Here is a 14,820-nt window from a genome sequence, read left to right as displayed (position 1 = left end):
GGAGAAAATAAGTCTACTAGATTGTTTTTGTAGTACTTTGTTTTCAGTATTAGATTCCCTTTTATAGATAAATGGGAACCCGATGTCTGTACTTGGCCTAGATTAATGTATTTTGAAAGCCTGGCTAAATAAAGGAACAAGAAAGACTTTCACTCAAAGGATAAATCATATAATTAAAGGTGATTCAGGGAAAAAAACAAGTCCAGATATTCCTTTCAACTAGATCACCAATAAGAAGAGGGCAGAACCAAAAGAACTGAGTATGAGCAATGAGAGGAAATGAGAGAAACAGAATAAGATTTGAGTCACCTTAAAATTAACCACAATGATTATTAATGTGACATCCATATCTCAGTGGCATGAATGAGCTGTTAAGAGCACAACCAGTCAGGACATTGTGCAACACAATTACACATAAAAATTCATTTAATTTTCACATAAACCCACTCTGAATATATTAAACTCTGGGTGCTGCCATCAGATCCTCTGCCACTGCTAACCTAAGAACTAAATCTTTCTGTTTATCACTATGACCTGCTGGAAGAGTTACATGTATGTTCCAATCTTAGCATCACTAGCTCCTGATTCAAAGTCTGAGGTAGACATTTATCGTCTTGTGTTTGCACCTTAACTCCAAGGGGAGCTCGGAAAGAAAGCAGCATTTTCAGGTTTTATAACGAGAAAAGAGTGTACTCTACTGCCAACAAGACTCATCAGGTGGGGAATTCCCCAAAAACCTGAAGGGGAGTTAAGCTATTGACCAGTTAAAATTAAAAAAGGAATGGCAAATGTCATATGGTTAAAATAAAAGCCATCTTTAGCAACATAAACCCATGGATCTAGGGCTGAAATGAGGGGAAAAGGGCTGATCGGCATCCACATGGCAGTTCTTTCCTTCCATTTGGATGTTAAGAACATCCTCCACAAAGGAACTGTTTTTTGTACTCTGAGCCTATTTTGAAAGATCCATGAATTTTCACAAAATGTCTTGTCATTCATCCTTTAATTCTGTTCCTGACCAGCCACACGTATTGTTAACAATTATCTGTGATTAATGCAAATCTTAACCTCAGCTCATCTCAGGCAAAGTGTAAAATTTTGCCACAGAGGATGTTTTCTACTTCCACCACCCTTTAGAACTCACCTAAGTAAAGTTTTCTACCACAGAATTGCACTTTCAGCTGCTATATGCTTATGGTGTGGAGCCCTAAAGCAGACTAAAATATTTTTCTCTTTAATCAACTGGTTGTAAAAGGTTCTCTGGGAGGCCATCTGAGACATTGACTTTAGTTGAGAGAGTGGTGGAATAAGGAGAAGCTCCTTGTAAACAAGAGTCACTGTTTCATGCAAATTATGTGTGTTTCCAGAACTTTCTTGGCCCAAATTCCGCCCATTAGACTTTCCCTAATGTGCATACCAGACTTTATGTGTGGATGCATCAGATAACCCATACTTCATGAGCTCAAGGATTTTGATCACTTAATAGTCTTATGGTAAGGCATCCAGCCCTTTCTTTTTAACTTTTTAATTATGGAAACTTTCAAACATACGCAAAAATAAAAGAATGGTATAACAAATCCCCAAGTACCTCTCACCCTAAGCAATTAAGCAATACTTATCAATGTTTATCTATGCCTACCACTTTCAACCCTGAATAGATTTTTTAAAATAAGTACCACACATGTCTTCATATTAACTATAAATAATTCAGCTTGTATGTCCAAGGGATAAGAACTATTTTTTTTAAATATAATGATACCATTATCACGTCTAAAAATTAACACTAATTCTTTATGTCATCTAATATCCAGTTTCAAATTTCTCTCACTGCTACACACATGTATTTTAAACTTGGCTTGTTAAAATTAGAATCCAAACCAGTTCTACATATTGCATTAGGACATATTTCCTAAGTTTTTAAAATCTATAATAATTACCCTTTCCTTTCTATTGTCATTTATTTGTTGATGAAACCAGATTTTTTGTTTTGTGGAATTTGTCATATTCTGGATTGCTCCCTCTGCTGTTTTTTAATATGTTCTTCTATCTACTGTATTTCCCATATAATGGAAGGTACCCAAATCTAGAGATAGTATACAAAGGAAAAAATAAAACAAGTAAGCTGTGCTTCTCAAAAATGCTAGTATCATAAAGGAAAGAGTGAAGACCTGTGACAGATTAAAGAATGCTAAAGAGGCATGAAAACAAAGGCAGTGCATAATTAGAAATTTTATTTTGCTATAAAGGACATTACGATAAGTGACAAACTTTGATAAGGTCTATATAAAAAATTCATATTTTTATATTATAATTATTTCCTTATTTTCATCATTGTGCTGTGGCTAAGTAAGAGAATGTCCTAGTTTTTAAAAAATACACACTGAAGTGTTTAGGTGTAAAGTGTCATATCTATAACATTTCTCAAATGGTTCAGAAAAAAATACATATATATGTGAATATATCTATATATATTTATGCATACATACAGTCAGACAGAGGGAGAGAAAGAGAGAAGGAGGAAGAGGAGGAGGAGAAAGAGGAAAATAAATGTAGGAAAATCTTAACTGAGGAGCTGGAAAAAAGGAATACGAAAATTCTTTGTACTGTTCTTGCAAATTTTCTGAATGTCTGCTATCACAAAATAAAAGTATAAAAACATGATAGATCTGGGACTTGATGGGATCCATGTTATAAATTTGGCAAGAGCATTTCACAGGTAGTTTGAGCTTCCTACTGTAACATGTAAGGAAGGACATTATGTCTGATTGTCTCTCATTTTTTTTTCAAAAAAAATTTTTTAATAAGGGTGTAGTTGTTTTACAATGTTGTGTTAGTTTGTACTGTACAGTCAAGTGGAGTTCCCTGTGCTATACAGCAGGTTCTTATTAGTTTTCTATTTTATATGTATTAGTGCATATATGTCAATCCCAATCTCCCAATTCATCCCGCGCCCCCACCCCCTGCTTTCCCCTCTTGGTGTCCATACATTTGTTCTCTACATCTGTGTCTCTATTTCTGCCTTGCAAACCGGTTCACCTGTACCATTTTTCTAGATTCCACATATATGCATTAATATACGATATTTGTTTTTCTCTTTCTGACTTACTCCACTCTGTCTGACAGCCTCTAGGTCCATCCAAGTCTCTACAAATGGCCCAGTTTCGTTCCTTTTTATAGTTGAGTAATATTCCATTGTATATATGTACCACTTCTTCTTTATCCATTTGTCTGTCATGGACATTTAGGTTGCTCACATGACCTGGCTATCGTAAATAGTGCTGCAATGAACATTGGGGCACATGTCTCTTTTTGAATTATGGTTTTCTCTGGGTATATGCCCAGTAGTGGGATTGCTGGGTCATATGGTAATTCTATTTTTAGTTTTTTAAGGAACCTCCATGGTGGCTATATTAATTTACATTCCCACCAACAGTGCAAGAGGGTTCCCTTTTCTCCACACTCCCTTCAACATTTATTGTTTGTAGATTTTCTGATGATGCCCATTCTAACCGGTGTGAGGTGATACCTCACTGTAGTTTTTATTTGCATTTCTCTAATAATTAGTGATGTTGAGCAGCTTTTCATGTGCCTCTTGGCCATCTGTATGTCTTGTTTGGAGAAATGTCTATTACTTCTGCCCATTTTTTTTAAACATCTTTATTGGAGTATAATTGCTTTACATTGTTGTGTTAGTTTCTGCTGTATAACAAAGTGAATCAGCTATATGTATACATATATACCCATATCCCTCCATCTTGCATCTCCCTCCCACCCTCCCTATCCCACCCCTCTAGGTGGTCACAAAGCAGCCAGCTGATCTCCCTGTTCTATGCAGCTGCTTCCCACTAGCTAGCTATTTTACATTTGGTAGTGTATATATGTCAATGCTACTCTCTCACTTTGTCCCAGCTTACCCTTCTCCCTCCCCATGTCTTCAAGTCCATTCGCTACATCTGTGTCTTTATTCCTGTCTTGCTCCTAGGTTCTTCAGAGCCTTTTTTTTTTTTTTTTTTTTAGATTCCATATATATGTGTTAGCATACGGTATTTGTTTTTCTCTTTCTGACTTACTTCACTCTCCATGACAGACTCTAGGTCCACCAACCTCACTACAAATAACTCAATTTCATTTCTTTTTATGGATGAGTAATATTCCATTGTATAAATGTGCCACATCTTCTTTATCCATGCATCTATCAATGGACACTTAGGTTGCTTCCATGTCCTGGCTACTGTAAATAGTGTTGCAATGAACATTGTGGTACATGACTCTTTTTGAATTATGGTTTTCTCAGGGTATATGGTCAGTAGTGGGATTGCTGGGTCATATGGTAGTTCTATTTTTAGTTTTTTAAGGAACCTCCATAGTGGCTGTATTAATTTACATTTCCACCAACAGTGCAACAGTCCACCCTTTTCTCCACACCCTCTCCAACATTTATAGTTTGTAAATTTTTTGATGATGGTGTTTCTGACTGGTGTGAGGTGATACCTCATTGCAGTTTTGATTTGCATTTCTCTAATTATTAGTGATGTTGAGCATCCTTTCATGTGTTTGTTGGCAATTTGTATATCTTCTTTGGAGAAATGTCTATTTAGGTCTTCTGCCCAGTTTGGGATTGCATTTTTTTTTTTTTTTTGATATTGAGCTGCATGAGCTGCTTGTATATTTTGGAGATTAATCCTTTGTCTGTTGATTAGTTTGCAAATATTTTCTCCCATTCTGAGGGCTGTCTTTTTGTCTTGTTTATGTATGGTTTCCTTTGCTGTGCAAAAGCTTTTAAGTTTTTAGGTCCCATTTGTTTATTTTTTTTTTATTTCCATTTCTCTAGGAGGTGGGTCAAAAAGGGTCTTGCTGTGATTTATGTCAGAGTGTTCTTCCTATGTTTTCCTCCAAGATTTTTTTTTTTTTTTTTTTTTTTGCGGTACGCGGGCCTCTCACTGTTGTGTCCTCTCCCATTGTGGAGCACAGGCTCCGGACATGCAGGCTCAGTGGCCATGGCTCATGGGCCCAGCCGCTCTGCGGCATGTGGAATCCTCCTGGACCAGGGCACAAACCCATGTCCCCTGTATCGGCAGGTGGACACTCAACCCCTGCGCCACCAGGGAAGCCCCCTCCAAGAGTTTTATAGTGTCCAGTCTTACATTTAGGTCTTTAATCCATTTTGAGTTTATTTTTGTATATGGTGTTAGGGAGTGTTCTAATTTCATTCTTTTATATGTAGCTGTCCAGTTTTCCCAGCACCACTTATTGAAGAGGCTGTCTTTTCTCCATTTTATACCCTTGCCTCCTTTATCATAGATTAGTTGACCATAGGTGCATGGGTTTATCTCTGGGATTTCTATCCTGTTCCATTGATCTACATTTCTGTTTTTGTGCCAGTACCATACTGTCTTGATTACTGTAGCTTTGTATTATAGTCTGAAGTCAAGGAGCCTGATTTCTACAGCTCCATTTTTTTTTTTCTCAAGATTGCTTTGGCTATTCAGGGTCCTTTGTGCCTCTGCACAAATTTTAAGGTTTTTTGTTCTAGTCCTGTAAAAAAATGCCATTGGTAATTTGCTAGGGATTGCATTGAATCTGTAGGTTTCTTTGGGTAGTATAGTCATTTTCACAATATTGATTCTTCCAATCCAAGAACATGGTATATCTCTCCATCTTTTTGTGTCATCTTTGATTTCTTTCACCAGTGTCTTACAGTTTTCTGAGTAGAGGACTTTTACATCCTTAGGTAGGTTTATTCCTAGGTATTTTATTCTTTTTATTGCAATGGTTGCAATGGTGAATAGGATTGTTTCCTTAATTTCTCTTTCTGCTCTTTCATTGTTAGTATGTCTCTCTTTCAAGTGATGTTAAGATTGATAAGTGAGTTCAAATGTCAGTCTTATCCTGTTGTAAAAATACCACCAGCTTTTCACTTAATGTTTTTTTTTAGCGGCAATTGATGATGATTCACTTAGTAAAGATAACATAGATGCCTTTTTCTCTCTCTTTAATGGATTTCAGGAAAATGAGATGTTGGCACAATAACTTCCAAAATATACCAAGGGTCTTTTTTCAGGTATTTTTGAACCTGTAGAATGTAACATATTTAATGTATTTCAATACATTGCTGTCATTATTTTCCTTGGTACCAAATTTCCTCATATCTAGGCAGTGGAAGCTCCTTCAAGTTCATCCCCTTGCACTTTTTTTAAAAAGCCATCATAGTCTTTGAGGATGTTCTGCTTCCTGGTATGACAACATGCCTTATATAGTATATTTTCTGACCCAAACATTAAACCAGTCATTCCTTCATGGATCCCTGATTCCTCTTAGTGAGAAAAAGTACTAAGGGTCTGTATTAGTTTTCCATTTCTATGTAACAAATTACCACAAACTAGTGACTTAAAACACACACACACATATGTAATCTTTTATGTATAAACGTCTATAAATATATAATATATATTTATATAAATATATTTACATTTATATAAAATATAAATTATTTTTTATATTATACATATACACTTATGTACATGTATGAATGAAATCTTACAGTTTCTGTAGGTCAGGAATTTGGGCTTACTGCTTACTATAAGTCTTCAGCTTACTGTATCATAAGGTTGAACTCAAGGATTCAGCTGAGCTGTACTCTTATTTGGAGGCTTGACTAAGGAAGAATTTGCTTTCAAGCTCATTTAGGTCACCTGCAGAATTCATTTTCTTGTGGCTGTATGACTAAAGGCCCACCTTCTTACTGGCTGTTGGCTAGAGACCATCCACATTTCCCTGCTGCATGACCCTCTCTGTAAATAGTTCACATCACAGCATCTTGCTTCTTCAAGGCACAGGGCATCTCTCTCACTGAAGTCATATGACATGGAATTTTATATAATGTAGTGTAATCATGAGAGTGACATACCCTTATCTTTGTCCATCCTATTAGTTAGAAGCAAGTTTTGGGTTCTGCTTGTACTCAAGGTAAGGAGGCTATACAAGGGTGTGACTCATTGAGGATCCCCTTAGGGTTTGTCTGCAACAGTGATCAAACCCCGGGTATTTGTGATAACCTCTGCCTCTGAGTTGGTCATTGTTTTTAAACATTTTCAGTGGACTGAAGAAATATATTTCTTTGATAGAGAAAAATACATCATGAGTTTATTAATGATGGTCACTTGGACTGTTAGGGCTGCTATAACAAAATACCGTGGACTAGATGGCTTAAAAACAACAGAAATGCATTTCTCACAGTTTTGGTAGCTAGAAGTCCCAGATCAGGGTGCCAGCACGGTTCTGGTGAAGGCCCTCTTCTGGGTTGCAGACTGCCAACTTCTCACTGTGTCCTTATATGGTTGAAGGGGCAAGGGAGTTCTCTCAGGCTTCTTTTATAAGGATATTAATTCATTCATGAGGTTAAAACCCCCCACACAGAGATTCAGACCCTTCTTTCACAAACGCTGAAAATGAATTGATTTAAATGGCCATTCTTACTCTCACTCCATGGCTCCACGACAGCGGAAATAACATAGCCCATGACTTTTTTCCCAGCCTCACCATTGATTCTAATGGATTACTCAAGGAAAGTGGTGAATGTTCACAGCTTGATTGAAAACTAACCAAAGCCAGAATATGACTACAGGGCTCATCAGTGAATCATGCCCCTAAATTCTTGAGGGTTGTTACATCTATCATTGTTTTATACATTGATATTGTACATTCTCTTATGTAATGACCTCAATATTTTCTTTTAGCAGAATTCTCATGCTATTTCTAACATTAAAGGAAGCATCTTTTCACACATATCTCAACTACCACATTTAGATTTCACTAAAATTTTTAAATATACTGATACTTATTTCTGTGCACTCTATACTCAGACAATGATGTCTTATTTATCTAATTGTTTTATTTTTTTAACTGTATATTACAAAAGTTTTTCAAACATTTAGAAAGTACAGTTACATAATTAAATCCATAAGCCATCACTCCAACAATTATCAATATCCTGAACTTCTTATTTTATTTATCACTGAGATTTTTTCCTGAAGTGTTAAAAAGCAAATCCCAGATATCAAAGAATTTCATCTGTAAATACTTAAGTATATGTTTCTAGTAGATAAGGATGCTTGTAAAACATAACCACAATATCATTATCACATCCAACAAAATAAACAATTAAAAGTAATTTCTTAATTTATCTAAAATTCATTGCATTTTCCCCAATTGTATAAAAACGAGTTTTTGTTTTGGGGTTTTCTTTTTTTGGTAGTTGTTTGTTCAAGTCAGGATCCAAACAGGATGACCAACTTCCTTTGATTGATATGTATATTAGGGCTTTTAAAATTTACAGCCCTCCCTCATTTCTGTGCCCTTTACATGTCAAAACTGGGACATTGGTTTTCAAGAATGTCTCTGTTTCTTGATTTGAATTATTGAATCTTCATGGAGTCATTTAAAATGATCCTTTCTTCCTTGTATTTCCTTTCTTTCCTCGTAAAGTGTTATCAGAGGCTTGATTGTATTTTAGCAAGAGTACTTCACATGGAATGCTGTTTATTGCTTATTGCTTCACATTGGGAGGCACTGCATGTCTGGATATTCACTTTTAGTGATGTTAAGATTTATCAGTGTGTTCAGGTAAAGTCACCGTCACTCTTTTTAGAGTTTCCCATCAACTTGTCTACTAATGGTTTAGCAGCCATTGATTATTTATGAATATATCCATTATTTCCTTTGGTGTTTGAAAATGATAACCTTTTAACTCTATCTTTTCTTCCCCTTTCTTTAACTGTGATTCATCTATTTAAAAAAAAAAAACATGTTTCTTCCATTAACTATTTTGTTAGCCTGAAATATATCTACAAAAAAAGGTAGAATAAACACTAGAGTCTTTTCCTATATTTATCAATGTTCAAAACTATGAATTAGCACTGTAGCAAACTCTAGAAATATCCAAGTTTTTTGAACATCAGTATGAACTTGCAGATTTTTATGTATGTGATATGCTTCAATTACTTCAATCACTATTCTTTCTGGTGTTCAGTTGTCCCACATTTGGATGGTAGGAGTCCTTCAAGTTGACACCTATTTCATTCTGCAAAGACCCCACTAATATTTGACAGATTTCTTTATTCAGTACAAAGATATCTCAGGCTCAACTTGGCCTGAAACATTAGCCGATGTTTCCTTCCCCAGATCTCTAATCGACATTTTCCCCAAAGAACCTTGGTTTTAGTAGAAAATTGTATTTAGAGAGCACAATCTGGAAGTCAGTGTTCCTTTGTATTTTTTTATATTAGCCTTTATTATACATTTTGCAATAAGTAGGGTGGGTATGCACAAATAATAAGTAGAAATATATTGTGTCAACTGTACTGTAAATTTACTCTAAATCTTATGAAAATGAACTTTAAATATTCAACTTGGGAAAGGACATTATATTTATTTTAGTTGGTTGATAACACAGAGACCCAAGGCTTCCATTTTTCTAGGACATAGTTATTCCAGCTGTTGCTTATATTACACAGCTGTCCTCAGAATTTTCCATTTTCTATGCTACAACATGAAGCCAGATATTTCCAACAGTTCCATTGTTCATTCTCCCCAGTGACTATACAAACATCCTGCAAATGGTGTTACCTAGCACATTGCAAACACATGGATGCAACAACTAACCAAGAAGCTGCTATAGCCTGACTCACTGTTTATAATAATTTGTTGTCAATGACAAATATGGATCAGCACATGCGGGAGAGTAATTAAAATTAAAGAGAGAGACATCACTGAAATAAAATGTGTGGGAGAAGAGCAAATATTTCTGAATGTAATTAAAAGTTGTATGTGCTCTAGATTTAAATAACTGAAGGAAATTATCAACTTTTCAGAGGTTGCATACCAATATCTTCTTCAAAACCTGAACACATGAGCAATCTGAGCCAAGAGAAAGAATAAGGAATGAATGGGCTTCCTTGACAGCACTGTAACCCTCTGTGGTCCGGTACATTAACTGTTCTAGTGCACTATGCATTCAACTGCAAGTTCATGATGGCATACAAACTAATGTGCTAGGAACATTTTTATAGGGACCTACATGAATTCATATTGTACTTACATCACCCTCCAGTTACCAATTGCACATGTTCTCATTCATCTTACAGAAGCATGTGCTGTAAGAAAACACACTGGGTTTAATTATCCATATGTATTAACCATATGGACAGGTTAAGGATCGAGCTCACCTTTTCCTTTAGCAGAAATGCTGCAGATTTTATATTCATAGGATGAAAATAAATAGATATACATAACGGTTTTCATCTATGAGGAAATAATTTCCAATCTGGTATATTTCTTTTTCTTTTTTTTTTTTTTTTTTTTTTGCGGTACGCGGGCCTCTCACTGTTATGGCCTCTCCCGTTGCAGAGCACAGGCTCTGGACACGCAAGCTCAGCGGCCATGGCTCACGGGCCTAGCCGCTCCGTGGCATGTGGGATCTTCCTGGACCGGGGCACGAACCCATGTCCCCTGCATCGGCAGGCGGACTCTCAACCACTGCGCCACCAGGGAAGCCCCCAATCTGGTATATTTCTATAATGAGGTGTGAATATGATGTTATCCTTTGGGTAGTAGTTGTGGGACAATATTTCATGTGAAAGAGAGCTAGAATGTCTTTCTAGCAGGCCTAGTAATAAAAATCCTCTAGCATTCTCCTGCCATATAATGAATTGCCTACTTTTTATTAAATAAACTTTTGTTGAAAGGATGAATTAAAGAATAAAACTCATTAATTAAAAGCTATTATTATCAGCCCCCAGTGTATTACTCTATTCAGTTTCTTTTTTTTTTTTTTTAATTGAACTGTAGTTAATATACAATGTTGTGTTAGTTTCTGGTTACAGCAAAGTGATTCAGTTATACATACATGTATATATTATTTTTCATATTCTTTTCCATTAGAGCTTATTACAAGATATTGAATATAGTTCCCTGTGCTATACAGTAGGTCCTGCTGTTTACCTATTTTATATATAGTAGTTTGTATTTGCTAGTCACAAGTCCCTAATTTATCCCTCCCTTTGGTAACTGTAAGTTTGTTTTCTATGTCCGTGGGTCTGTTTCCCCCAGGGTGGGAAACATTTGTGGCAGCCATTTGGGGGATCTTGTTGTACTATGCTGACATTGGTGCTGGAAAGCACTCTTACAGAAATATCTCTCTAGGTTATTAGCTGGGGGCTTGTCCCATCTTCCAGTGAACCTATAGCAGCTGCACATGCCAAACATTCAACCAGCCATGCTGGGGTCCTGCCCTGCCTACCAGAGTGTCTGCAGCTACTGCACAAGGCAGGGCCTCACAGACAACTGGGACAGGGGCCAGCCACGCATACTAGCCCACCCACAGTAGCTGGCTCTACCACAGCAGAAGGAGGCATGCAGCTGACATAGGGGACACCACTAGAAGTTCTAGCTCTGGTGACCAGAGGGGAGCATGCTGTTGGACCCAGAGGACAGCTACATGAGGCCACTTCTCCAAGACTGGGAGATGCAACAGACCTACATAATGCATAGAAATAAACACAGAGAATTCAGCAAAATGAGAGACAGAGGAATATGTTCCAAACAAAAGACAAGACAAAACCTCATAAAAAGAGCTAAACAAAATGAGAAAAACAATCTAATCAATAAATAGTTCAAGAAAATAATCATAAAGATGCTCACTGAACTTGGGAGAAGAATAGATGAACATAGTGAGAATTTCAACAAAGAGCAAAAATAAAAAAGGACCAATGAGAGCTGAATAATACAATAACTGAAATAAAGAATACACCAGAAGGAATTAACAGCAGATTAGGTGATACAGAAGAATGCATGAGCTACCTGGAAGATAGAATAGTGTAAATCACCTAGCGGAATGGCAGAAAAGATAAACAATAAAAAAACAAGGATAGTTTAAGAGGCCTTCAAAACAATATCAGGCAAACCAACATTCACATTATAGGGGTCCCAGAGGAGAAAAAAGGGAGAGAAAGGGGCAAAAATGAATTTCACAAAATTATTGCTGAAAACTTCCCTAACCTAAAGAAGAAAACAGATAGCCGGGTCCAGGAAGCACAGAGTCTCAAACAAAATCCCCAAAGACACCCACACTAAGACATATCATAATTAAAATGGCCAGAGTTAAAGAGAGAATTTTAAAGGCAGCAAAAGGAAAACAAAGTGTCACACACAAGGGGACCCAAACACAAAGGAGGGAAGAATATACAATGGGGAAAACCGGACAGCACATGCAAAATAAACTGGACTACTTTCTCACACCATATACAAAAATAAACTCAAAGTAGATTAAAGATTTAAATGTAAGACCTGAAACCATAAAACTTTTAGAAGAAAACATAGGCAGCAAGCTTTTTGACAGCAGTCTTAGCAATATATTTTTGGAACTGTCTCCTTAGACAAGCGAAACAAAAGCAAAAATAAACAAATGGGACTACATTAAACTAAAAAGCTTTTGCTCAGCAAAGGAAACCATCAATAAAATGATAAAGTTGCCTACTGAATGGGAGAAGATATTTACAAGTAATATATTCAATAAGGATTTAATATTCAAAATATATGAAAAACATACAACACAACATCAAAAATCAAACAAGCCAACTAAAAGATGGACAGAGAAACCTGAATAGACATTTTTCCAAAGAAGACATATATATGGCAAATTGACACATGCAAAGATGCCCAACATCACTAATCATTAGGGAAATGCAAAGCAAAACCACAATGAGATATCACTTCACACTTGTCAGAATGGCTATTATCAAAAAGGCAAGAAATACCAAATGTTGGTGAGGATGTGGGGAAAAGGGAAGCTTTTGCACTGTTGGTAGGACTTCAAATTTGTGCAGCCAGTTTGGAAAACAGTATAGATGTTCCTCACCAAATAACTGCCTCATGATCCAGAAATTCTACTTCTGGGTATTTTTTCTCAAGAAAACAAAAACACTAATTTGAAAAGATATATGCACCCCAATGTTCATAGCAGCAGTATTTACAATCGCCAAGATATAGAGCAACCTAAGTGTCCATCAATCGATGAATGAATAAAGAAGTTGTGGTATATACATACACAATGAAATATTATTCAGCCATAAAAAAGAACAAAATCTTGCCATTTGGGACAACATGAATGGATGTAGAAGATATCAAACTAAGTGAAATAAGTCATAGATAAAAACAAATACCATATGATTTCACTTACATGTGGAATCTAAAAAACAAAACAAACAAACAAAATTAATCAAAAACAGACTTGGATACACAGAACAAATAGATAGTTGCCAAAGGGAGGATGTGCAACTTGGGCATAATAGATGAAGGGGATTAAGAGGTATAACCCTCCAGTATAAAATAAATAAGTCAGGGGTTATAATATACAGCATAAAGAATCTGGCCAATATTATAGTTACTCTTTGTGGTTAGTAGACTTATACTAGCGATCATTTCATAATGTAATTAAATGTTAATCACTATTTTGTACACCTGAAACTAACATAATATTGTCTGTCCACTATATTTCAATTTTTAAAAAAAGCTAAAGAGAGTATGGCAAGGAAGTGCAAAAATTTTGTCTTAAAATATGGCAGATTGGGATTTCCCTGGCAGTCCAGTGGTTAAGACTCTGTGCTTCCACTGCAGGGGGCAAGGGTTTGATTCCTGGTCCAGGAACTAAGATCCTGCATGCTGTGTGGCACAGCTGAAGAAAAAAAAATATGGCAGGTAGATTAAAATGATGTACTAGATTTAGGGGATTTGTCATTTTATACAATTAAAACTTAAGCATTACCAGTACCCTAAAAACAAAGATGCATGACTGTTGTAGAGAACTCTGAGGAAGGTGAAGCACGTGAATATTCCCTTCCTCATTTTTAGATATCCTCTCTCATGTAGTGATATCCCCTTTCATTTCTCCTTATCATGAACTAGAAAGAAAAATTCTGCAAATATATATTATTCCTTTTTGTAAAGCCTATGTGTTGTCATTTACGTGGTGAAACTCCATAACAATGAATTTAATACAAGCTTTAAAATTTTTAGTCAAAATAAACTGTGAGAAAGGAGTTCAATATTAGAATTCACATAGTGTTCCCATAGAACCCAGAGACAAAATGGCCAAAATACATATATGAAGGGGGGAAAAAAAAGCCTTGGAACCTATTATTAAATAGGAAAGAGCATCAATTTCCTTCTATCCCAGTCCATCTTCCCACAAGCTCCTGAATGCTCCCTGTGTAGTGGGTGCTCTGGGAATTTAGGTTTATTTTCCCAGTAAGACTTGAACTATAAGTGAGGCAAGAAAGCAAAAATGGAATGATGGTTGTTAATTGATGTCCTTAACAAAAGATTTTAAGAACTACCTGTGGGTGTGATCTTAGTTCTATGATACAATCAGCACACAAGCTATTTTGACGATGTGTGACAAAGACCAAGAAAATTGTTTACAAAGGAGCATTCAGAAGACTGGGTCATTAGCAGAGGTAGAGAAATAACTTTGATATGGCAAACACCTTTTTATAATTGTTTTCTTATAATTACACATTTAACAATAAATGCTCCCTTACTTGGCTGAGGTCTGACTAGCAGGTCCACCTTAAATTATATTAAACGTAAATAACATTTAAATAAATAACAAAAGAAAATGAAAAACATCAGATTAGTTTTAACAGTTTTATAAAATCAAGATAACAATTCTTGTGGTCATTGAGCTAGTCTCATTTATCTATCTATCTATCTATCATCAAATTATCAATCATCTATTTATCTATCAATACTCTACTGTGCTTCAGT

This window comes from Orcinus orca, chromosome 7 (genome assembly GCF_937001465.1).
Source record: "Orcinus orca chromosome 7, mOrcOrc1.1, whole genome shotgun sequence".
NCBI classification, from domain to species: domain Eukaryota; kingdom Metazoa; phylum Chordata; class Mammalia; order Artiodactyla; family Delphinidae; genus Orcinus; species Orcinus orca.
Note: the sequence above shows the minus strand (reverse complement) of the source record.